The sequence below is a fragment of the Mustela erminea genome, chromosome 19, assembly GCF_009829155.1.
Source record: "Mustela erminea isolate mMusErm1 chromosome 19, mMusErm1.Pri, whole genome shotgun sequence".
In the NCBI taxonomy this organism is placed as follows: domain Eukaryota; kingdom Metazoa; phylum Chordata; class Mammalia; order Carnivora; family Mustelidae; genus Mustela; species Mustela erminea.
The window spans coordinates 13,052,885-13,076,364 of NC_045632.1; the positions used below are offsets into that span (position 1 = coordinate 13,052,885).

Genomic DNA, 23,480 nt, shown 5'->3' on the forward strand with positions numbered 1-23,480 from the left:
CTCCCGTACAAGGCCGGAGACGTACGGTTCAGCACGTACGCTAGCTGGAGACACGTACGCTAGCTGGAGACGTGCGGTTCAGCACGTATATAGATAAAGGTTAGAAACGTGCAATTCAACACGTACCCTCTACTGTACACACCTGAACGGTGACTGGCCAGAATGTATGGTTGGTTTTAAAGGATTGGCTACCTGTGTGTAGGCCTTGCTGTAATGCTTTGAAATTACTGGCTAGAAAAGTGAGGGCTCTGATGTAATGGACTGTAAAATTCTATATTAAGTCACTCCCGAAACAGATCGGGGCTCTCAGACACTGACCCATCCCTCGCGGATTTCATGGTCAAGTGTCCCTTGGAGTCCGAGCATGCCCGAATAAAATCCTCTTGCTTATTGCATCCAGTGGTCTGTGAGTGCGTCCTTGGGTGCGGGTCCTCTAGGGTCTTTCACTTTAATAAACCACCATTCTGCACCAAAGATGTCTCAAGAATTCTTTCTTGGTCATTGGCTCCGGACCTCAGCCCACCGAACCTCACCTAGGTTCTAGAACTTCATCATAAGGATGATTCAATATCTGAAAATCAATCAATGTAACACAACATATTAACAAAATGAAGGCTAAAAATCATATTATCATCTCAATAGGTGCAGAAACAGCATTTGACAAAATTTAACATTCATAATAACTCAAGTGGGTTCAGAGAGAAATACCTCAACATAATAAAGGCCATGTTTGAAAAAAATGACAGCTAACATCATATTCAATGGTGAAAAGCTTCAGCTTTTAAATAAAAGCTTTTTTAAATAAATAAAATCTTTAAAAATAAATAAATAGTGCTGGGAAAACTGGGTAGCTACCTACTGTTGATGAGGGAGCAGGAGGCTGGCTGAGGACAAAGCAAAAGCTGGCACCTTGCACCCCCTCTTCACCCGCTCCCCTCCATATGTGTAGCATTCCTCAGGCACCCCTGACTGCCATAATAGCTAACTTGCAGAGATCACAGTCCTGCAAGGCGGGAGTCCCCCTTGGTTTGCAAATGTCCTTGAGATTTACAACAAAGAAGTTACCTTATCAATAGCCCAATTTCCAAAGACACAACTCAGTTCCTCAAGCCCCAATGTCACCCTCCCCTCCATAAAAAACCGAAGGAGGCGGAGGTAGAAGGAAAAGTAAATAAAGTTAAATTTCTTCTAAACCTAAATCTCGTTAACAAGGATGCTTGATAGCAGGAACGTAACATTCCACCAGGAGACTCCCAATTGTCTTTAGGTTAATGCCTCATTAGAGGGAAAAGTGACCTTGACTTGATAGTAACCAGGCCTTCAATATCCTGATAGTATTCTTTGCCCCAATAGCCCTTCTGAACACCCCTTTGTCCTCACCTACCCAACACTCCTGTGTATATAACCAGCCACTCCTCACAACCCGGGGCAGCAGCTCTTCCTGCCCACGGGTCCTGTCCCCGTGCTTTAATAAACCACCATTTTGCACCAAAGATGTCTTAAGAATTCTTTCTTTAGTCAGCTCCAAACCTCACCCCACCGAACCTGACTTCGGTTCTGGGACTTCATCACTGTAAGGACCTATTTAGAAACTGTCCCTGCCCTCCTTCCCCCAGGGGATTTACTTGGAGACAAGTCCCGGAAACCAGCTTCAGGTAACAAAGCCCAGATACAAAGGTGGGTCAGGCCAGGTGCAGACACAGATCAGTGGTGGGGGGGGAGGGGGTGCATTGTGTCTCCCTGGTTACCAAGGCGTATAGGCCCCGCCCTTTGGGAACCTTTTTGGCGCCACCAATCAAGGTGTTAATAGGCTGGGTCAAATGTCTACTAGGGTAAATTGTAACTCAATTGGTCACCTAGAATCACTGTGAAGTTTCCTGTGTGTGTTACAATCTCATTGGCCACCTATTCGTGGCCAGGCCCGACCACATGGCCTTCGCCCTTAAAAGCTTGTCTGTGAAACAGAAAAGGTCTCCCCCTCTTGTAAGAGGTTCATCCCTAAACTTTGGGTTAGATTCTTGATGCTTGGCGCTAAATAAAGCTTTGTATGACCTTTGCTTTGTATCAGTCTTGCTCCTTTAATCACGGACCCATTATTGGGGCATAACACTACAAAAGAATGAAACCAGGCCACTTTCTTACATCATCCACAAAAATAAGCTCAAAATGGATTAAAGACCTAGACATAAGTCCTGAAACCATATGACTAAAAGAAGACATATGCAGGAATTTCTTTGACATCAGCCTTAGCAACACTTTATTCTAGATATATCTCCTCAGAAAAGGGAAATAACAAAAATGAATTGGGACTACATCAAAGTAAAAAAATGACGCATAGCAAAGCAAGCCATCAACAAAACAAAAGAGGCAACCTACTGAATTAGAAAAGATATTTGCTAATATATCCAATAAGGGGTTAATATCCAAAATATATAAAGAACTCAACACACCTCAACACCAACCCCCCCCAAACAAGCCAATTAAAAATTGGTTTAAGACGTAAATGCACATTTTTCCAAAGAAACATACAGATGGCTAACAGATATGAAAAGATGCTCAACATCCCTAATCATCAGGGAAATGCAAATCAAATCCACAATGATTTATCACCTCACACCACTCAAAATGGCTAGTATCAAAAAGACAACTCTTGTGCATTGTGCATGTTTGGGAGTTGGGGGGATATGTAAAGTGGTGCAGCCACTCTGGAAAACAGTATGGAGGATACCTAGAAAACCAAAAATAGAAATATATACGATCCTGTGAATTGTGTAAGACTGATGATTCACAGATCTGTACTCCTGAAGCAAATAATACATCATATATTAGTAAAAAATAAATACAAATAAAATAAATACTTTAGTAATTAAAAAAAAAAAAAGGAAAGGAAATATATACAAAAAGAAAAAAGAAATATATAAGATCCAGTAATTCCAATTCTGCCAATTCCAATTCAGGGTATCTGCCGGAAGAAAATGAAAACACTAATTCAAAAAGATATACACATCCCTGTTTACCACAGCATTATTCGCAATAGATAAAATATGGACCCAGGCTAAGTGTATTACTCAGTCATTTTAAAAAAAATGAAATCATGACGCGCTTGGCTGGTTCACTGGTAGAGCATGTGACTCAATCTCCAGGTCATAAGTTCAAGTCTCACTTTAGGCATGGAGATTATTTAAAAAAAACAAAACAAAACATCTTGCCATTCACAACAACATGGATGGATCTAAAAGGTATTATGCTAAGTGGCATAATAAATCAGAGAAAGACAAATATAGGATTTCAGTTATGTGTGCAATCTAAAAAACAGAAACAATCAAGCAACAGCAGTAACAAGTATTTATTTTTAAGTAAGCAGTATTTATTTTTATGAATAAAAAAGGAGCCTACTGAGCAGGGAGCCTGATGTGGGGCTCCCAGGACCCTGGGATTGTGACCTGAGCTGAAGGCAGATGCTTAATGACTGAGCCACCCAGGTGCCCCTTAATTTTAATGATAAAAGTGCACAGTGGTTAAGTCATTATGGGTTTAATTTTTCATTTTAGTAATGACCCTTTCCAATATCTTTTTATGTAAGTTTTGCCATAACTTCCTTTGGAAATATCTGTTCACATTTTTTGCTTGTTCTTTTAAAAAATTATAACTATTGATATTCCTTATTTTAGATACTTGTCCTGTTGGTATCTTTTGCAAATAAAGTCCCAATCTTCTGCTTCTGGGCCTGCCATAATGCATATACTGGTCAGTTGGCTGGTATCCCGTTAAGTCCCTTTAACAGTGACTCCTCTGCCTCGACAATTTCAAATGACCTGTCTTCAAGTTTACAGATTCTTTATTCTACCTGATCAAGTCTGCTACTGAACCCCTCATAAATTTTCTAGTTTAATTGTTGTATTGTTCAGCTCTAGAATATCTGATTTGTTCTCTTTTACAGTTTCTATCTCTGTTGATATTCTTACATTGTCCATGAACTGTTTTCTGATATTGTTGTCTGTGTTCTCTTAAGTAACTGAGCATCTTTAGGACAGTTGTTTTAAATTTCTGTCAAGTAATTCAGAGGCCTACATTTTTATAGGGCTAGTTTCCAGGTTCTTTCAATTGAGCCATGTTTCCTTATTTCTTTGTATGCTCTGCATTCTTTTGTCAAGATCTGGGCATCTGAAAAAACAGCAAACACTTCCAATCATTAAAAACTGTGCCTGTGCAGGGGAAGACCTTCACTAATTCCCTAGCTCAGAAGTTCTGGGGTCATTCAAATCTCTTCTATGAATGCATATTCCCTGGGCTGCGTCTGTTAACTACAGCATATATGATCGCCTTTAAGTATCTTAGTTTCCTGGAGAAGCTCTTTCTTGCTTCTTTTTAGAAGCCACAGCCACTTCCTGCCCCACAGAACAGGATAAGTATCTCCCTGGCCTCATGTTACCTACTGCATGGTATCCAGAAAGGTCTTTGTAAACCCAGTCAAGACCCAACTGATCCTCTGATGAGCCTCACGGTCAGAGGCAGCTCTGAAGCCTGCTATGTAGTTCTCCCTGCTTAAGTCTGCTTCCCGCAACAACCACCACAGCCCAGAATGACCTGCAGATTTCAGATACCCCTGGCCTCTTCCCATTTCTGTGCTGCACTTCCTGTGCCTTCTGCAGTCAGAACTTTCCTCTTTTGACTTAGTCCTTCATTCAAAGTGCAGCTCCACCAGTCACCCACCTGATTCGCAAAAGTTCTCACAGATTTGCCGCTGACCTAATCCTCCAGCCTGAATGAAATATCCCAGGCCCCACCAAAGTTGCCACAAAATCCACGAAGTCCTTTGAGTGAAATAAACACTAGCTCCAAGGACTGAGTATTAATGTGCCAACTCCTATGCCTCTCTATCCATCTCATGTCCACTCTTCTACTAGTACCCTTCATCGGCTCTGAGTCTACCCTGTCCTTGACATTTTCACCCTTTGTGCCACTTATTTCACTAAGTTAAGTATGTGAAAACTCAAAGCCATCAACCAGATATCCAAGCAAGAGGCCCACTTCTCAGCCACCACCTTTCCTTTCCTAATCTGAAAATGGTTTTACCGTCATTATCTAGAGATTGCACCTCCCAAATATAACTCACCTACCTGGACATATTCAGTTGCCACCATATGTTGGATGTTTCCATCCTGAACCCCTCCCCAGAATTCCAGATGTGGGTGTCTGGCTGCCTACTTGATGCTCTCACTCACTGGTCTCTGAAACACCTCAGATCTTAAAATAGCCAACAGAAAGTTACTGATAGGATATCCCCAGCTAAAATTACTCTATGATGAATTTCCCCTTATCTGCTGGAATTTTCATCCTTCCTGTTGTTTAAATCAAAACCTTTGGGTCAGGGGCGCCTGGGAGGCTCAGTGGGTTGAGGCCTCTGCCTTCAGCTCAGGTTGTGATGCCCGGGTCCTGGGATCGAGCGGGCTCTCTGCTCAGCAGGGAGCCTGCTTCCTCCTCTCTCTCTGCCTGCCTCTCTGCCTACTTGTGATCTGTCAGATAAATAATAAATCTTTAAAAAAGATTCGGGTCATCTCCAAATCCTGTGCTTCACTTTCTCACTGTTCAAAAAAAAAAAAAAAGTTTATGCCCCCCCCCAAATTTGTATTTTGACACTCTACACCCCCCACAACTAAACTGATGGTATTAGGAGCTGGGACCTTTGGGTGGAAATTAGGAAGGAGGTCCTCACTAGACACAAAATCTGACTATGTAAGCATCCTGATCTCGGACTTCTTGCCTCCAGAACTGTGAGAAATAAATTTCTGAAATTTATAAACTGCCGAGCTTGTGGTATTTTGTTATACAGCAATACTAAAAGACCAACCATGTGACTTCCCTTGCACATCAGGAAATCCAATTGACTCTTAATAAAAACTGATCCACAGTCCAGCCATTTCTAAGCCACCACTCTGTCCCATGAACCCTCAACTGGACCACTACAGTGGACTCCACCCTCGTTTTCCCTTCCTCTTCCCTCATCCTCACAATCTGCAGGCGGAAGAAGCCTGTTAAGACCTGGCTAAGAACATCTCCCTTCTCGAACCCAAAGTTCCCATCACCTCCAGTACAGGTTACCAAATTCTCAGGCAGCCATTCCGGTCCTGAATCCCATCTTAATGCTCCCACCTGAAGTAAAGGGAAGCTATGGTTTCCTTAATGCTCCCAGATTACCTCCACAAATGTTTTTACAGTCCTGTATTGAGATAACCTTTCCACACCTGTTTATATCAGGTGTCCCAAATGGAAATACCCCCATGTAATTCCCCATATGGACGCAGGGCAGAGGCTTGGGGTTTCCCCAGGGTCCCTAGACCCAAGGTCTGGAAGAATGGCATGTAGTCCCTGCACACTATAGTGGAGAATACAGGAGTGGGAATAGGAGCCAGTGAGGGGCTAGGACACCCTACACATACTTATGTATGTTCCAAAAGCGCGTCTGTAGCCGTGTTTTAACCGGCAGGTTATAAATGAATACATGTCAGGTTTCAGTGGGCTCAGACTCTTCTGTGTAACCATGCCTGGCCGGTAAGCGAGTGTATTTATGACTGGAGTCTACCTTTTATGTCTCAGTTTCGTCTTACTAGCTCTGCGTCCTCGAAAAAGGAGTCAACCTCCTAATGCCTCAATGTCTCCATCACTCTCCTTCCGTCTGTTTTTCCAATCAATAGCCTTCGAGAAGCCTTAAAACCCTGTCATTCGTGTCGCTCCTTTGTTTACAATTATCCACAGCTGCCAGAGTCCCGAGCACGCAGGCAGCACCCTCGGCCTGCTCCTCCAGGTGAGACTCCGCCTCAAACACTGTTCCCCTCAGGCACAACCACCCCCAGCGGTCCCGAATGTTCCCAGCTCAGCGGCACCTCCACGCCTTTGCAGAGGTCGGTTCCTCTGCCTGCAACACTCCCCCACACCTAATCACAACAGTGAAATTAAACGCTCCCCACAACTATTCACCAGTGAAACAAAACCGGGAAGCTGAGATGTCATGTTTATTCAGAGTCATTGTCAGAAACGGGACCCCACCTACTACTGCCTCGTTATCCTAAAGTGACGTGGAATGTGAGGACATGAGCCGGCGCCCCTCAACCGGAACTTTAGGATCTGGGTGGCGATGAGGGGCGGAAAACGCAGCATTTACCTGAGCCGGGTCCCTCAGCGTGACTGCCGCCATCCGGGCCTGTGGGCGAAGCGGGGCCGGGAGCGGGCAGGCGGTTCTTATACCGGCCCTGGTGCGGGGCACCCCGGGCAGCGTCGCCTCGCCTCAGACACGCCTCTGTATGGCGGGGTCAAAGACTCCTCTGACTCCTTCTCTTGGAGTCCTCTCGCACACACCCAGCGCTCCGGAACTTCTGCCCGGATGAACACAGGGGAGAAGCCAAAATGACCGCCCGGAGGAGGACGCCGGAAGTCCCGCCCCGCGTTCGGTGTCACACACGGAAGACGCCTGTTGTGAACCTTCATTGGTTCAGCGAGGCGGCCGTTAGGCGCGGAGCATACAGGGTAATGTAGTTCCCACGGATTCAGACGCCGTGGGTAAGGGTGCTCGGCAGCCCACCCCCAGACAATTTTCGACCCAGGAGCTGCGTTGGGAGATGACGTCTTTGAGTCCAAGAGATTAGAAGGGTCTTTGTCTCTTCTTAAAGAAGGAGAACTCAAGTTTTGGGGGGAGTGTTGTGTGTTGCTTGTAGCTGTTCACCCAAGAGTGCAGGGACGTGTTATTCCGGATGAAGCTCCGCTTGCTCCAAGAAGCTAAACATATTTCAGATATTCCCAAAGGCTACAGATTCAAATACGCTTACCATCCGTAGTTATGCAGGCTCAACAAGTCACGTTGCAATTCAAATCCATACACTACCAAGTCAGTGTTACACTTGGTTTTATCAGTCGCTCTATGTTTGATCAGGGACGACAGAAAAAAACAGATTGGGTCATGACAGAAATTATTGAACAGGGATGTTGGACTACCCCGAAGCAGGAATACAAAGCTGATCTCTGTAATTACCACAGAAGGTATCTCCCTTGACTGTACAGTAAATTACTGTGTTCAACTTAGCAACACGTGTATCTATTTAGTATCTCCTTTTGGATAGACTGAAAGTCCCTACCTTTTGGAAATCTGACATCTATCTCAACAACAGAACTGTGAAAGACGTACTATTCTGATAGCACACAGTGGCTTCAGGGTTTACAGGTGTTAGTACCTATGAAAAGGGTGCTCTGATTTCCAAAATGCAGAGGGTAACTTTAATCTCTGTGCTCACCTCATTACTGGAAAGTGGTTATCATTTCCCTGGCGATTATGGGGAGTTTTCTTTTTTTATACTTTTTATTTTATTTTATTTTATTTGACAGAGAGAGAGATCACAAGTAGGCAGAGAGGCAGGCAGAGAGAGGAAGAAGCAGGCCTCCCACTGAGCAGAGAGCCTGATGCGGGGCTCGATCCCAGGACCCTGTGATCATGACCTGAGCCAAAGGCAGAGGCCTAACCCACTAAGCCACCCAGGCACCCCTACAGGGAGTTTTCTGCATGAGGAATTGACATTATCTGAGAAAAACAGCTATAAAATGCAAATTACACAAAGCTACTGACAATGGCTCTATAATGATTCAGAGATTGTGTCAGAAACTGTCTCAGTGGAAATACCAGTGAATGATAAAAATGTGAAGATCTTAAGAGAAATTGTAGCAGTGATGTCTGAGAAAAGATATAGTTAAGCTGAGTATGTGACTAAAACAATCATTCTGATGACTTTGTCTCCTGAATTTGATTCTTATCCATTCCTGAAAGTAAGTGATACCAACATTCAGGAAAAGCTAACAGGGACGTTAGGAATAGGTCGACTTGTAAAAATATAAAAGGAAGCTAAAGTGTCTTGCTTATTCACTGTTCTAACAAATAATCAATGAGTGTTTGGCTTCAAGAACTTATTGTAGATGCAAAGGAGACATCTGGACACAACAGGAGAAAGACTCCTTCCCTCCTGGGGGTTATATTATATACAAGGAAGTCACAGAATTCATGAAAGAAGAAATCCTAAATCATCTAGCATCTTGGAATGTGGTAGGCACAATGGAAGAACATAATGTGAATGTGCTTAGAAGTATGGTCTGTATATTACATAACCTGTACAGATCCCTTCTTTTTTAGTATCAGTTAAAAATCCTGCAGATCTAGGGACGCCTGGGTGGCTCAGTTGGTTGGACGACTGCCTTCGGCACAGGTCATGATCCCGGAGTCCCGGGATCGAGTCTCGCGTCGGGCTCCCAGCTCCATGGGGAGTCTGCTTCTCCCTCTGACCTTCTCCTCACTCATGCTCTCTCTCACTGTCTCTCTCTCTCAAATAAATAAATAAAATTAAAAAAAAAAAAAATCCTGCAGATTTAGAGGTGACTCCTGCTATTGTGAGAAACACTGTGACCTGGTCTACAAAAACCACAACAGTACAATGGAATGTTATATCAGAATCACCTGGAAAATTGTTAAAACGTAGATTCTAAGGTCTTGATCCACAGAATCTGTTTCACTAGGCCAGTTTCTGAAACGAGAACAAGCATTTCTAACAAATCACTGAGTGACACGAATAGTAAAGGTCTAGGAATTAAACTTGGGAACCAGATTTTGATGAAAAATGAGGCTGCCTAGATTCAGGCCTTGCAGTCTGCCACAGTGAAGAATTGCAGACTCCCAGAGGCAGAGCCAGACTTCCTCACATCTGTTCCCTGAGTGTCTCTGCAGTGAGCAAGTCATGCTAATGGCCAACCTGGCTGGAGTCTTCAAACGCTTAGGAGCCTATGAGGGCTCCACCTACCGAAGCTATCTACTCACCAGCACGTTTTGCCTAGAACTTATTCTGAAAATACCCACGTAGTTATCCCTCTTATCCTTCAGGTTTTTACCCTATGACCCCATTATCAAAGACACCTCCCTTATCGCACTATGTAATATACATAAAAAGTTAATATTCACCCAGCTCGTGATTCCAGCATTGCACCCTGAAGTATTAACACAAGAGAAAATAAATATAGCCACATAGCGAATTGTATTAAAACGTCTGTAGTGATTTTATTTGTAACAACCGCTACTGGAAAGCAGTCGATATCCATAAACAGATGAATGAATATACAAGCAGCAGTAGTTCATAGAAAATCATACTTCTCAGTGATATAAAAATGATGAACTATTCATGCTGAATCTGAAAAAAAAGAACATTCTGCAGAGGGCACCCATGGGAGGAAAAAAAGGGTAAACAATTTACTATTTCAATCATATAAAATTCTAGACAATGCAAACTAATCTGTTACAAAGGAAAGTAGACCAATGGTTGCCTGAAGGGCAGAGAGAGAGACACCACTGAAGTGCTGCACATAAATATGGAGTGAGGGACAGGTCCATTTTCATGATTGTGATGAGCTTCCTGGGTTAAGTGAATTTCAGCTTACTGAGCTGTACAGTTTAAATACGTACGGTTTACTGCACATCATCTATACCTTATCACAACTTTAGAAACGGTTCAAAGTAAAATTTTGGACTTCCTACTGGCTTGTAAAATCCCGCTCTGTGACTCCATCTCTCCTCATGCCCCAGGGATAACAGATACAAGCAAACGATGAAAGCCATTTCCACTCGATTGGAAAGGAAAGCAGGCTGCAGCACTAAGGCCACAATCACTGACCAAGACATGTCCTTTCTCCCAACTCCCTGGTTTTCCTCCCAAGACAGCAATGGCCTTGAGACAGGGCGCTCAAAAAAGCTACATGAGTCATAAAAACTTTACATTATTTTTTTCTCAAATGCGCTCAGCTACACAAGATACACCCTTCTAGAAATCCTGAAAATTTCTGTACCTGCTCATCCTTCACAGCCATAGTGACTAAACCTGCGGACACCCTTTTAAAAGAGGCCCATTCCAACCAGTGTGTTGTAGTCTCCTCATTCCCTATAAATCCAGTATAGGGGCACGGGGGTGCGGGGGTGCGGGGTTGTTTGCTTGTTTTTAACAATCATGATTCCCCCTATAATCTTCCAACCAGTGGCACCTCCCTAAAGAATTCTGGACACCAGAGCACTTCACTGCTTTGCGGGACCCAAGGAATAGATTTCCCTTACCAGTGCTGAGCGCAATGCAGCATCCCCTCTGAATAAGAAAACAATTCTTACAAACACCAGAGTCTGTCACAACTCTATCCTCCTCAGATTGACCTCTGAACCTACAGAGTATCATGACATCCAAGCTACAAATCAGGACCATAACGCCAGGCAGACTTTCCTGGGAGGCTGTAGGCAGCAATGCAAACTAGGCCAAACAAAATAAAACAAAATGTTGTGCCCAAGTTTTTCGTGTCTGAGAGACCACCCAAAGGAGCCAACACCGATGCAATCACACTAGGGTTTATTCGACAAACTTAAGCTTGGGCCCAAGTATACCCGACACAGCAGGGTAGGGACTTGGACCCCGATTCCTAGTTAAGGCAGGGTATTTATGTGTCATTACAAGAGGCTTGGGGGGGTGGGGGAAGAGGGAAAATTTCAGACTTTCCTGCAGTAAGCTGATTAGCCGTTGCTGGGATGTTGCAGGGTTGGGTTAGCGATTTTTCCTGTTACTAAAGCTTAGCGGTTTTTCCTGAAACTAAAGTTCAGCCCCCGTTCACTGGGGCCTGAGATGGCTGTTGAAGCTAAGATGGCTATACTCTTGCTAAGGTTAAACTTGAGACACTTGAAGTGGGATGTCCTTAATTTTCTCGGCCTCCACAAAAACAAAACAAAACAAAAAGAATATATATATATATATATATATATATATATATATATATATATATATATATATATATATATTTTCTGGCAAATACTGTCCTATCTGGGGCAAAGTTTGGACCCAAGAAAAGCTGGTCACATGCTCATGCTAGCAGAACTCAGTAGCTCTCAGCAGAACAACTGGAATAGTTGTCGTCAAGCTGCCACATACACAGTGAATAGAAGCCCCAAATTAAAGGTGCCTTAAGTAAGGCCTTCATTACCACACAAACCAGAACAATGGAAGACAGGCTATTCCTAGGTTTGTGAGTTGGACGCTGGAAAATCCCATCACAAGGGTCATGTGAGACGAATAACATCCCTGAAAAAGCAATCTATGTTTTCAAATCATGAGCATTGTCTTCTGGGCCCAAACTGGACCAGGTCCATGGCCTAACTCATCGGACAGAAAGAAATGAGAAAGGAATGATCAGGTTTCTTACTCATCCTTTCACAAATAGGAGAACAGGGAAGTTTTACTTCCCTAAACACAGTGTAGTTAGCGAATGAGACACACCCTGAGCACCTTCCAAAGGGTAGAAGTAGAAAAGCTTCCAGGCGTCAATCTGGCAATGTCCTGGGAAGTTTAAAAATACACCTCTCAGGATGCCTGGAGGGCTCCGTAGGTTAAGCGACTGTCTTCCACTCAGGTCATGATCCCAGGGTTCTGGGATTGAGTCCTACATGGGGCTCCTTGCTCAGCAGAGAGCATGCTTCTCCCTCTCTCTCTGCCTGCTACTCTGCCTGCTTGTACTCTCCATCAAAAAAATTTTTTTAAAAATACACACACACACACACACATATATATATAATAATGTATATACATATATATATATATACCTCTCACATACCTGGAATTTGGTGGCTGTTCTGATATAGGAGATTAAATTCAGGCAGATGGCACCCTCATAAGCCACCTCCAGCGTTAGAAGGAATACAGAACTAGCACACTCCCCGCACATCTACATTAATCCTCTGAGTTTCCTATGTGAATTATCTGGTAGTCAATGAGATAGGGCCTCTGCTGGGGAAGTTGTCACAAACAGAAGGCCTTCATCCAGGATGAACTTTCCAACACTGAAGGAGCACCAGAGCTTTATTTAAAGGACTTCCCAGATTCCCCATACTCAAGAGGCTTTCCTCCAATGTGAATTCTGATGTTGGAAGAGCACGAACTTTAGCTAAAAGATTTCCCACATTCACCACACTCATGAGGCCTTGATTCAGTGTGAAACCTTAGGTAATTAGAGAGACTGGATCTGTAAGGAAGCAAGTTCCCACATTCCCCGCACACATAAGGCCCTTCCCCAGTGTGAACTCTGATGTGGAATGAGGCTGGCCTTGATGCTAAATAATTCACCACATTCTGCACACTCACTAAGGCCCTTTCCCTGTGTGAACTCTCCAACGGTGATTGAGGCAGTACCTTATGGTAAAAGACTTCCCACATGCACTACATAGGTAACATTGTGTTCTGGAAAGGTCTCTCCGGTGCTGAATAAATGTGTATTTGTTCTCACAAGTTTTGAAGCATTCTCCCCATTTATAATGAATTTCTATATCGTGTAAGGCCACCATGCACTTGGCACTGCTCTTTCACTTATTGTTGGAGAGACCCAGAGCTGGTCAAAAAGTCCTTCCCAACCTCCCTACAGATAAAGGGCTTCCTTGACACAAAGAACTTGCAACTCTTATTGAATGAGGTTCTGCTTCTGAAGTGTTTCTCTCCAATGTCCTGCTTCCAGAGCTATGGAAGGTTTGCAGTAAACATAATCATTTCCCATGTGCCCCATAGGTGTATGGTTTCTGGCTGGTATGTGTTCCTTGGCACAGCCAAGCGCAAAATCTCTCAAGACCAGGCTATGTTATCTCATAGGAGTGGGCCCTCTGGGCAGACACATCTGCCTTGGAGTCCTGACCTCTGACACTTCTATAGAAATCTTCTGCTCGAAAGGTACCTCCTCCTCATCTGCTCCACATCAACAACCTGAAAGAAATACAATGCTGGAGGAGTCCATGTTGACTCTGGTTGGATGAGAGCACCCATATGCCAGAATGTGTTTGACAAACACAGGACAAGTCCGTGTGATTATCTGCAAAACAGATTTGGTTCCAGTTCAGGACGGTGTCTTTGCTCCAGGGAAATAAAAAGCGTAAAATGGGGAAGGTGTCAAATGGTGAAGGACACAACTACGACATGTGACATGTGGGGGAGAGCCGGGTCTATAACCTGTTTCTCGGCAAAAAACCTCCAGCCAGCTCTTGGTTCCTGATAACGCATGCCCATTATGCAGAAGGGTAAGTCCAGGACCAAGAAAATTCAACTGCAATAGAGTCGCTCATGTTCAAGGCCTATTTGAGCAGACATGCACACCTCCTCGACAAAATGCACAGCGGTCAATGCGGGCAGCACTGCAGATGGAGCGGTGAGGAAAGCAGGCAAGACATGGAGTCCAGAGAGGCAGAGACTGGTCACGCAAAGGATATGAGAGTAGGAGTGACATGCAGAGTGACAAGTAGGCAGAGGATCAAGACTGGTGAGGAAAGAGCAAAAATGAGGTGTGCCCACAAGCACCAAAATACTAATCGAACAGAACAGATTTCTGTTACAACCAATGTTCTGTTTCTTAAACACAGCCCTGATGGGGCGCCTACGTGACTCAGTGGGTTCAGCCTCTGCCTTTGGCTCAGGTCACGATACCAGGGTCCTGGGATCGAGCCCCGCATCGGGCTCTCTGCTTGGCGGGGAGCCTGCCTCCACCTCTCTCTCTCGCCTGCCTCTCTGCCTACTTGTGATCTCTGTCAAATGAATAAAATCTTAAAATAAATAAATAAATAATAAAAAATAAAAATTAAACACAGCCCTGATTTACTCCCTCCCCCAGGGGCCAATCCTCCAGATCAGGATCCTCCTGAGCCCATCTTGCTGTGGCTGATCAACAGCCGTCTGTGAACCACATAAAGCCTCTCCAACCTACTCCCAAGATGAGCAACTACATGGCACCCGCATGATGCAATCACCAAGAGGAAGACGTCACAGAAGAGCAGAAAGTACTGGACCATAACAACTTCGTATTTGATTGCCTGGCAGTGTGGTGTGGGGGTCGGGGGTGTCTTGGAGGACAGTCTTACAGGAAGAGATCATGGTCCCCATAACTGTAATCATGTCGGTGTTAGCAATTCCTGGCGTGGACAGTCATCAAGAAATGTCAGCTAGAGGAAAGAAGTAGCAACTGGTGTATTCGGGTGCCTAGATCTGCAGGCCAGGGAGAGGGCAAGCAAAGAATAATTACAATGACCATCAGATGCCTGACCTTGTGCTGGGGCTGCTCAGGGGGAGGGCAGTGCACATAACTTAGACTTACTAGCCACAGCACGTACTTAGGCAATCAGGGAAACGAGCAGTGTTCATGGGCCCAATATGAGGAGGCCAGACCAGCCCCTGGGAAAAAGGGAAGAGAAAAGAACATCTAAGGATACAGCGGACAATCAGGGGCCATGAGAGGCAAGTTTTACAAGATCAAGAGGTGAGGTATAATCTGGTTCCCATAGGATGATGTGAAGGGCTTGTGCGAGTAACTCCATGGGCTTGTAAAGAACTGAAACACCCTTTAAAGGCATAAGCAGGAACGCTCTGGTCCTCCTGATGAAAAGGGAGTCTTGGCTAGGAGACCTGTTCAAGAATGGGGAGGAGAACCTGAACTCAGGCCATGTCAGGCACTCAGAGTTTCAACAGGTGCCAAGACAGCACATAATAATGGGCCTTAATTTTAGGCCATGAAATACAACTTAGCAGAAAACATCCAGAGTTCCTTGGCAAATTCCCACAGGACCCAATACTAGTCCAGAGCTCCCATGGCTCCTACTAGATTTGGAAATGCCTAATCCTTCTACGAAGGCCTCCCTCCCTGGCTCTGTTCCATGCCTGAGACCAAGCCACACAGAACCAGTTGTGGTTGAAACCATTTATCTATCACACACCCCCGTCCTACTGATTTTCACAGACGACCATAATCTGCCCCTGAGCATACCACCAGTCCGAATGACATAACCCAGGTCCCACCAAAGTCCTCACAAATCACTGGGAATCCACAGACGTGAATGAGCAAGAGCTTTGGCCTGAGTGACCTCTTGCCTCAATTACCCCTTGTCTCTGCATCTCTCTCACGTCCATTCTTATCTTGGAAACCTTGGCCACCTGCTACACTAGTCTGTCTGATACACCCTACTTTTAAGGGCACAAATCTCCCTAATTGGCATTTATGAATTCCAATACCATCACTCAGGTACCCAAGCAAGAGACCCAGTGCTCAGCCCCTACCCTCTACTTCCTGGCCTATGAACAGCTTCACACCAATCAACAAGAAGGTTATACCTCCTAAACGTAACCACAGGTCATTTCCTTGAGTCCACACAGTAAATACCACATTCTGAATGTCTCCAATTTGAACTGTTCTTTTGATTTCCCAACTTGTGTTTCCAGCTGCCAATTTGATGCCTCCCCTCAGTGGTCTCTGAAATACCTCTGAATCTAAACATGGCCAAAACAAAGCTCCTGATATCCCCAGTGAACATTATTTCTACTACCAACTTCCTCCTCAGTTGGAACTTCCATCCCTACAGCTGCAGAGATCAAACACCCTGGTGTTATCCCTGATACCTGTTTTTCCCCCTCACCACCCACATTAGAAAATCTAGTTTCCCTTTTTAAAACATGAATCCATGGTTGCATCCAAAAATGTGACCACCCTAAACCACAGTCCTGGTCAATTAACCTTCACCTGGTTTATGGTAGTAGCCTTTGCCCTGATTTCCCTTGTCCCTCCTCATTTCCATGGTCTATTCTCTGCTTTACAGGAGACTGTTTTTTACTTTTCTGACATTATCTCTCTCTTCTGACCAAACCTCCTATGATGTCCAGAAGAGACACCCAATTTTTCAGACAGTCATTCCTATCCTGACACGTGTCCTCCTGCTCTTTGTTCACATCATAAAAGGAAACCTGTGATTCCTGAACACCCCCAACTCAGCTTTACCTCCTTGTATTTGCACATCCTGGTACCTGCTCCTAGGTTACCCTAAACACTCGTTTATGTTGGATGGCAGAAATGGTAACACCGTCATATAACCCCTGACATCAATTTAGGACTCTGAGATTGGGGTTTCTCTACCGTCCTCAGACCCAAGGACTAGGAAAACAGCACGTAAGAGTCCAGAGAACATCTGGGTGTCAGTCAGGGCTAGGAAACGACTAGGACACCCTCTACATACCCGTGCTGGTTCCACAAGTACTTCTGCAGTCCTGGGAGTCTGCGGGAAAAGGCAGGCCTTTAAAGAATGCCACCACTGTGGGGAAAGGATGATGGGCTCTTGCCTCTCCGCACTCTTCCAGGCCCTGGAGCCCAGTGAGCTCGGGCTGTGTAATCAGTGGGCCTCAGGGCTCAATGCTGTCTTACCGGCTGTGTGACCCTGAACAGAGACTCAGCCTGCCAGTTCTCGGAGCACTCCTCTCCCACCTCCAAACTGCTCTTCTTTAGAACTCCCTGGGGGAATCTTGAAACGCTAATGGAGATTGCGTCCCTCCTTTGGCCAAAGTCCCCTTGGCGTCTAGTGTCCTCCCATGAAAGTACCGCACCTCCGCCCGCCAATCCGGGCGTCTCCGCCTCAGGCTCTCCGTCCCCTGGTCCCGAGGACAGAATCCTCCCGCCTCGGGCCCCCTGAAGCCCCCGCCCCAGCGGCCCCTCAGCCTGGAGCCCGCTCCCGCACGCCGCCCGCCGGCGCTCACAAACGCGCCCCCGCCCACCGGCGCCTCCCTGTCCCGGACACCCGGGCCAGGGCCGCAGGGCCGCGAGCTGGCGCCCCGCGCTCGGGCCTTCGGGGTCTGGGCGGGAGGGGGGCGGCGGGGAGGCCCCGGGGGCGAGCGCTTACGGGAGCCGGGTCCCTGAACGCGGCCGCCGCCAACGGACTCGGTGGCGGAGCGGACAACGGGCCAGCGGTCCAGGTCCCGGCCCGGAGCGGGGAAGCCCGGGACCCAATCTCTGCGGTAAGGCCGAGCCTTTTTACGCCTACTCCCCTCTGTTACCTACGCCTCCGCCCTGCGAAAGGGATCCCTCAGAACTGCAAAACGCGCGCTGGAGGCCGAAGTCCCGCCCCGACGCGATGCGCACGCGCAGATATGCTCGTCCTGATGCGTCTTCGGCTCCTCGGAATGCAGGATCTTTGGGTAATGTAGTCCTAGAGTTCTGGCGGTGGCAGGATAGCGGGTTCTCCACCCTTCATAAACCAGAGTATCCAGCATAGGCTGCGCGGCACTAGGAGGGAAGCTGGAAAATAATATTCCTGTCTCAGGGGAGGAGGAGGCTTTGCCCATGTCAAACGCATTAAAAAGAAATTGTTTCATACTCCACAAAATCAGCCTACTCCAAGAGGATAAAAATCTTACCTGAGATGCTCCCAGATCTACTTAACATAAATAGCCTAATCATCCCATAATCAGTCATTAAATGTGTCCTTGAATAGCTGGAAACGTTATGTTATTGTTCTTCAAATGCTGTGGACTGAAGCACTATTCAGTGTTTCATTATGTTTGGTCAGGAAGAATAGAAAAAACTCCAAAGAGGGCCATGAGTGGGAAGAAAGAAGAAAAATGTTAGACTGTCCTGAAGCCGGTGAACAAGTAGGAGCTCTGCGTCTGAATCCCACAGAAAATTTCTCAGTTGCTTATATCATCGGGAATTATGTCCTATACACTGAAAAACACTTTTTATCCACATTTTTTTTACTCCATATTCTAAGATATACTCAATTTCTTTTAGCAATCTGAGAAGCAGCTCAAACTGAGAACAACTTAACTAATGCTATCTTTTTTGGGTAATAGACTATATTTTATAGCAGTTTTAGGATCACAGCAAAACTGAACAAAAGGTACAGAGATTTCCCCTATAGCTCTGCCCTGCCAACCAAAGCTCCCCCATTACCGGTATACCTCAAGCAGAGTAGTAATTTGTTACAATTAATGAACTTCACTGACATATCATTATCACCCAAAGCCCATAGTTGTATAAGGATTCACTCTCAGCTCAGTCATGATTTACGCGGATCAAGGGCTCTTCTTGCAAGACCCTCCCTCTGAAATTCTCTTTTCAGTAGTTTTCTTTCCTGTAGGCTGTCCTGTCCTGAGCTATTCTTGACCAGTGTTAGCTGCTGTTCTATTCTGTCTTCCCCTTAATAATTATATCATCCCATGCAGTTACTTATCTTGGGGGTGGGATGGAGACCCCCCTGGAAGTAGACAAGATGTATATGAAAATAGCCACAGCAAGATGGGGTCAGAGGAAGTCTGGCCCTGAGGAGAAGTCCCTGGAGGAGGACATGACATCAGGATTGTATACAAATCAGTGCCAGAAATCTACTGTTTAACTAGTATTTTGGTGCCATTTTTGTGCTTACACCCCATTTTTGCCTTTACTTCCCCATGCTTCTCTTTCTGCTGACTTTTCAATTGTACTACTTGTCACTTCTCTTACTTCCAGTTCCAGAGCTAATCCGCACATCTCTGGACTGGTGTTACTCACTCTCCTCACTGCTCCATCGGCAGTGTGCTCCAACATTAAGCTCTATGTGTTGTGTCATGAGATGCACACATGTTCTCAAATCGTCCCTAAACACCAGCTGCTCTGTTGCAGTTGGATTTGCTAGTACCTGAACATATCTCTCTACACAGTGCTCACATGGGAGCAGCAGATGAGACCTGATGAACACTGTTTGCAGAGGAGCAAGTGGTGGACCCGGCCTCTCCTCCATGTTGTACCCCATGGTTGTGTCTTTCACATTCTTTCTTCATTCTGCCTTTTGTTACAGGTTATTTATGTGAATGTTCACTTTTACTGACAGTCTGTGAAGGTTAAAAATTCTATTGGGACACCTGGCTGGCTCAGTCAGTTAAGCATCTGCCTTTAGCTCAGGTCATGATCCCAGGGTCCTGGGATTGAGTCCCACATCGTGCTCCTTGCTCAGCAGGGAGCCTGCTTCTCCCTCTGCCTGCTGTTCCTCCTGCTTGTGTAATCTCTCTCTCTCTATCTGACAGATAAATAAATAAATTTTTTTAAAAAACTTGCAAAGGGGCACCTGGGTGTCTCAGTCATTAAGCATCTGCCTTTGGCTCAGGTCAAGATCCCAGGGTCCTGAGTTTGAGCCCGACATGAGGCTCCCTGCTCAGCGGGAAACCTGCTTCTCCCTCTCCCACTCCCCCCACTGTTGTTCCCTCTTTCACTGTGTCTCTGACAAATAAATAAATAAAATCTTTTTAAAAAATTATATAAATGGTTTACCATCAATATCTAACCCATCAGGCCCATATACTAGAAAAACTGTTTTTGTTCCCAAAGGCCTCAACCTCCTCTCTCTGTATCCTTTGAACACCTGTAGCTGGAGTTCATTCAATTGGCACATAGGATGGGTTATCAATATGTTCTTGTTATTATATGTACATTTTCCAAATGGGTTGAGACTTTCCTCTGCCACAAAACTGATACCTTCACGGTGGCAAAGAAACTGTTAGAGGGGTGCCTGGGTGCCTCAGTCGGTTAAGCGTCTGCCTTCAGCTCAGGTCACTGTCTCCAGGTCCTGGGATTGAGTTCTGCATCCGGCTTCCTGCTCAGCGGAGAGTCAGCTTGCTCCTCTCTCTCTCCCCTCCCCACTACTCGTGTGTGTGTGTGTGTGTGTGTGTGCGCGCGCGTGCACGCGCACGTGCATGCACACGCACGCACACATGTACACCCTCTCTTTCTCCCTCTCTCTCAAATAAATAAAATCTTAAAGATTTAGAAAATATGTTTCTTAGAAAATATGTTTCCCACATGGGATATACTTTCCATAATCTCAGTGATCAAGACACACTTCACTGGGCAAATCATACAAGCCTTAATGAATACCTTGCAAACCTCTTGGAATTATCACTGTCCCTATCACTCTCAATAATCAGTCAAGGTTCAGAAAACTAATGGGATCCTTAAAATTATAATCTCTAAGCTTGGGGCGCCTGGGTGGCTCAGTGGGTTAAAGCCTCTGCCTTGGGCTCAGGTCATGATCCCAGGGTCCTGGGATCAAGCCCCGCATCGGGCTCTCTGCTCAGCAGGGAACTTGCTTCCTTCTTTCTCTCTGCCTGCTTCTCTGCCTACTTGGGATCTCTGTCTGTCAAATAAATAAATAAAGCATTAAAAAAAAAATCTCTAAGCTTGCTGAAACTACTATACTCTCTTGGCCTAAGGAATTGCTTCTGAGTCTGTCAACCATTTGTAGTACTCCCTCCGGAAAACCCCCTCCTTATGAGATAGTCACCCAATGTAACCCAATGCCTATTGGCTAATCCCACTTTCTGCTGATCCCTTGTTATCGTATACTTATATAGCCAGTGATTGTAAGACTTTAATGTCTTATGCTAAAGCCTATCATCAACAGGTTAAAGCAGCTTTTCCTGTTCCCAATTCAAATGATTCTGTTAATTGTAGTCTAGAGCCTGGTGACTGGGTATTTTGGAAACAACACAAGAGAAAAATAGCTCTTGAGCCCCATTGCAAAGGACCATCTCAAGTGCTCTTGACCCCTGACACTAATGGAAAACTAGAGGACATTGAGCCTTAAATACACCTCTCACAGCTAAAGTCACCAGCTGCCTTCTGGCCCTGTAAAGATGCTGGAGACCTTCAAATAAAACCAACAAACAAGAGAAGCAGCTGACTTCAGATCAGACTGGCCAGATCAAGACTTCAGATTTTAAGCATGAAATCTTTTTCATTTTCTTTCCTTTACTGTGGCATTGCCCTGCAAAGATAACGCCTTCAGTATCTCCCAGGCTGTTAGAAAGGGGGTAACCTTTCAGACTGCTGGATTCATCATCAAAGATCCCAATCTTCCCATGATGCTAGAGACTTCCTGGTACTCCTTGTGACCAACTACTCTTCTATTCCCAATGTAAATGATAACTATAATTAATACCCCCACTCCTGCTGCCCCTGAAGACGTCTCTTACCAAGTTTCACGTTTATGACCAGAACAACTGGTGCCTTGTTTTTACCTTTCCTCAATTATAACTGTATGTGCTGAATTAGACACAAAGACTTAATGTAAGTCTTAGTACATTTGCACCATCGCTTTCCCATAGGAGGCTCAGATCTGCCCCTACTCACTAAGAGAAAACATCAGCAGTAAACATCTTTGCAAGGTATTTAGAATGACTCGTTCTTTAATGCTGGGAGATTTTCTTTCCATATGAGCTAAAAACCCAAATTACTCCTGGCTTGAATGGGTAGACACACCAATTCCTACAAATGAATCCATGAACACTAACACTTTAATGAAAATGGTTTGTGCTCTGAGAGGGTCTGTCTTTCCCTGTGGTTGTTATCATTCTCCTCGGCCCTGTGGATGCCTACATAGCTGCCACACAGCTGGGCAATGCCTCTTAGGTTACATAATGGTGTCCCTAACTTTTCACAAGCAAACTAGGACATCTTATTGATCAACTCCCCTGGATTTACATTGTCAAGACATACCTGCCAGAGGCATTCATGGCTTAGGATTTGCTTCCCTTGGCAAGGCCACACTTACTTGGTTATAGGAGTAAATGTAAAGGCGGTTATGATCAGAAACCTCTCCTTGGAATATTATGCAGCCATCAAAAGAAATGAAATCTTGCCATTTGCAATGACATGGATGGAACTAGAGGGTATCATACTCAGCAAAATAAGTCAATCAGAGAAGACAATTATCATATGATCTCTCTGGTATGAGGAATTTGAGAGGCAGAGTGGGGGGCTTGGGGGATAGGGAAGGAAAAAAATGAAACAAGATGGGGTCAGAAGGGAGACAAAGTATAAGAGACTCACAAAACAAACTGAGGGTTGCCGGGGGGAGGGGGGTATAGAGAAGGTGGTGGGGTTATGGACACTGGGGAGGGTATGTGCTATGGTGAGCCTGATGACACACAGACCTGTACCCCTGGGGCAAATAATACATTATATGTTAATAAAAATAATTTTTAAAAGAAAAAAGAGAAAAAAAGAAACCCCTCCTTAACTCTGGAAAATGTAGAATTTGTTGCTAAGACAATAGCTTCCAAAATAGATCTTTAGACTCTGACGAAAGTTGCTGTTGTTGTTGTTAAAGATTTTATTTATTTATTTAGAGAGCACGCGCGTGGGAGCTTGATCTAGAACCCTGAGATCCTAACTTGAGCTTAAATCCAGAGTCAGACTCTTAATTGACTGAGCCACCGAGGCATCCCCAAAGTTGTTCTTAATAACAGAAGAGCTCTTGAATATTTTTTAGCTGAGCAAGGAGGCATCTGTGCTGTGACCAACACCACCTACTGTACCTGGATTAACACCTGCAGAGGTTGAAACTCAGCTAGGTAAGATCACAGAACAAATGACTTGATGGCTTAAAAGGTGACTCCTTCCACAAGGCCTTTTTTTGACCTACTGGTTTGGTCTTAGGGACATGGCTCCAAAGTGCACTCCAAACATCAGGAATTATCTTTTTTTTTTTTTTTAAGATTTTTATTTATTTGAGAGAGTGAGTGAGAGAGAGAGAGTGTGAGAGGGGAGAAGGTCAGAGGGACAAGCAGACTCCCCATGGAGCTGGGAGCCTGATGCGGAACTCGATC

The 23,480-nt window shown here is 45.1% G+C and overlaps 1 protein-coding gene across 1 annotated transcript in view; it reads right to left on the reverse strand.

The window, feature by feature from the left end:
* The window catches only part of LOC116579397 (zinc finger protein 211-like), a 32,865-nt gene extending 22,864 nt beyond the window's left edge, over window positions 1–10,001 (reverse strand). Inside the window, 2 exon segments of the mRNA XM_032324789.1 lie at window positions 7,163–7,913; window positions 9,494–10,001. The gene's annotated coding sequence lies outside the window, so the exon portion shown is untranslated.
* Between the last annotated feature and the right edge of the window lie 13,479 nt (window positions 10,002–23,480).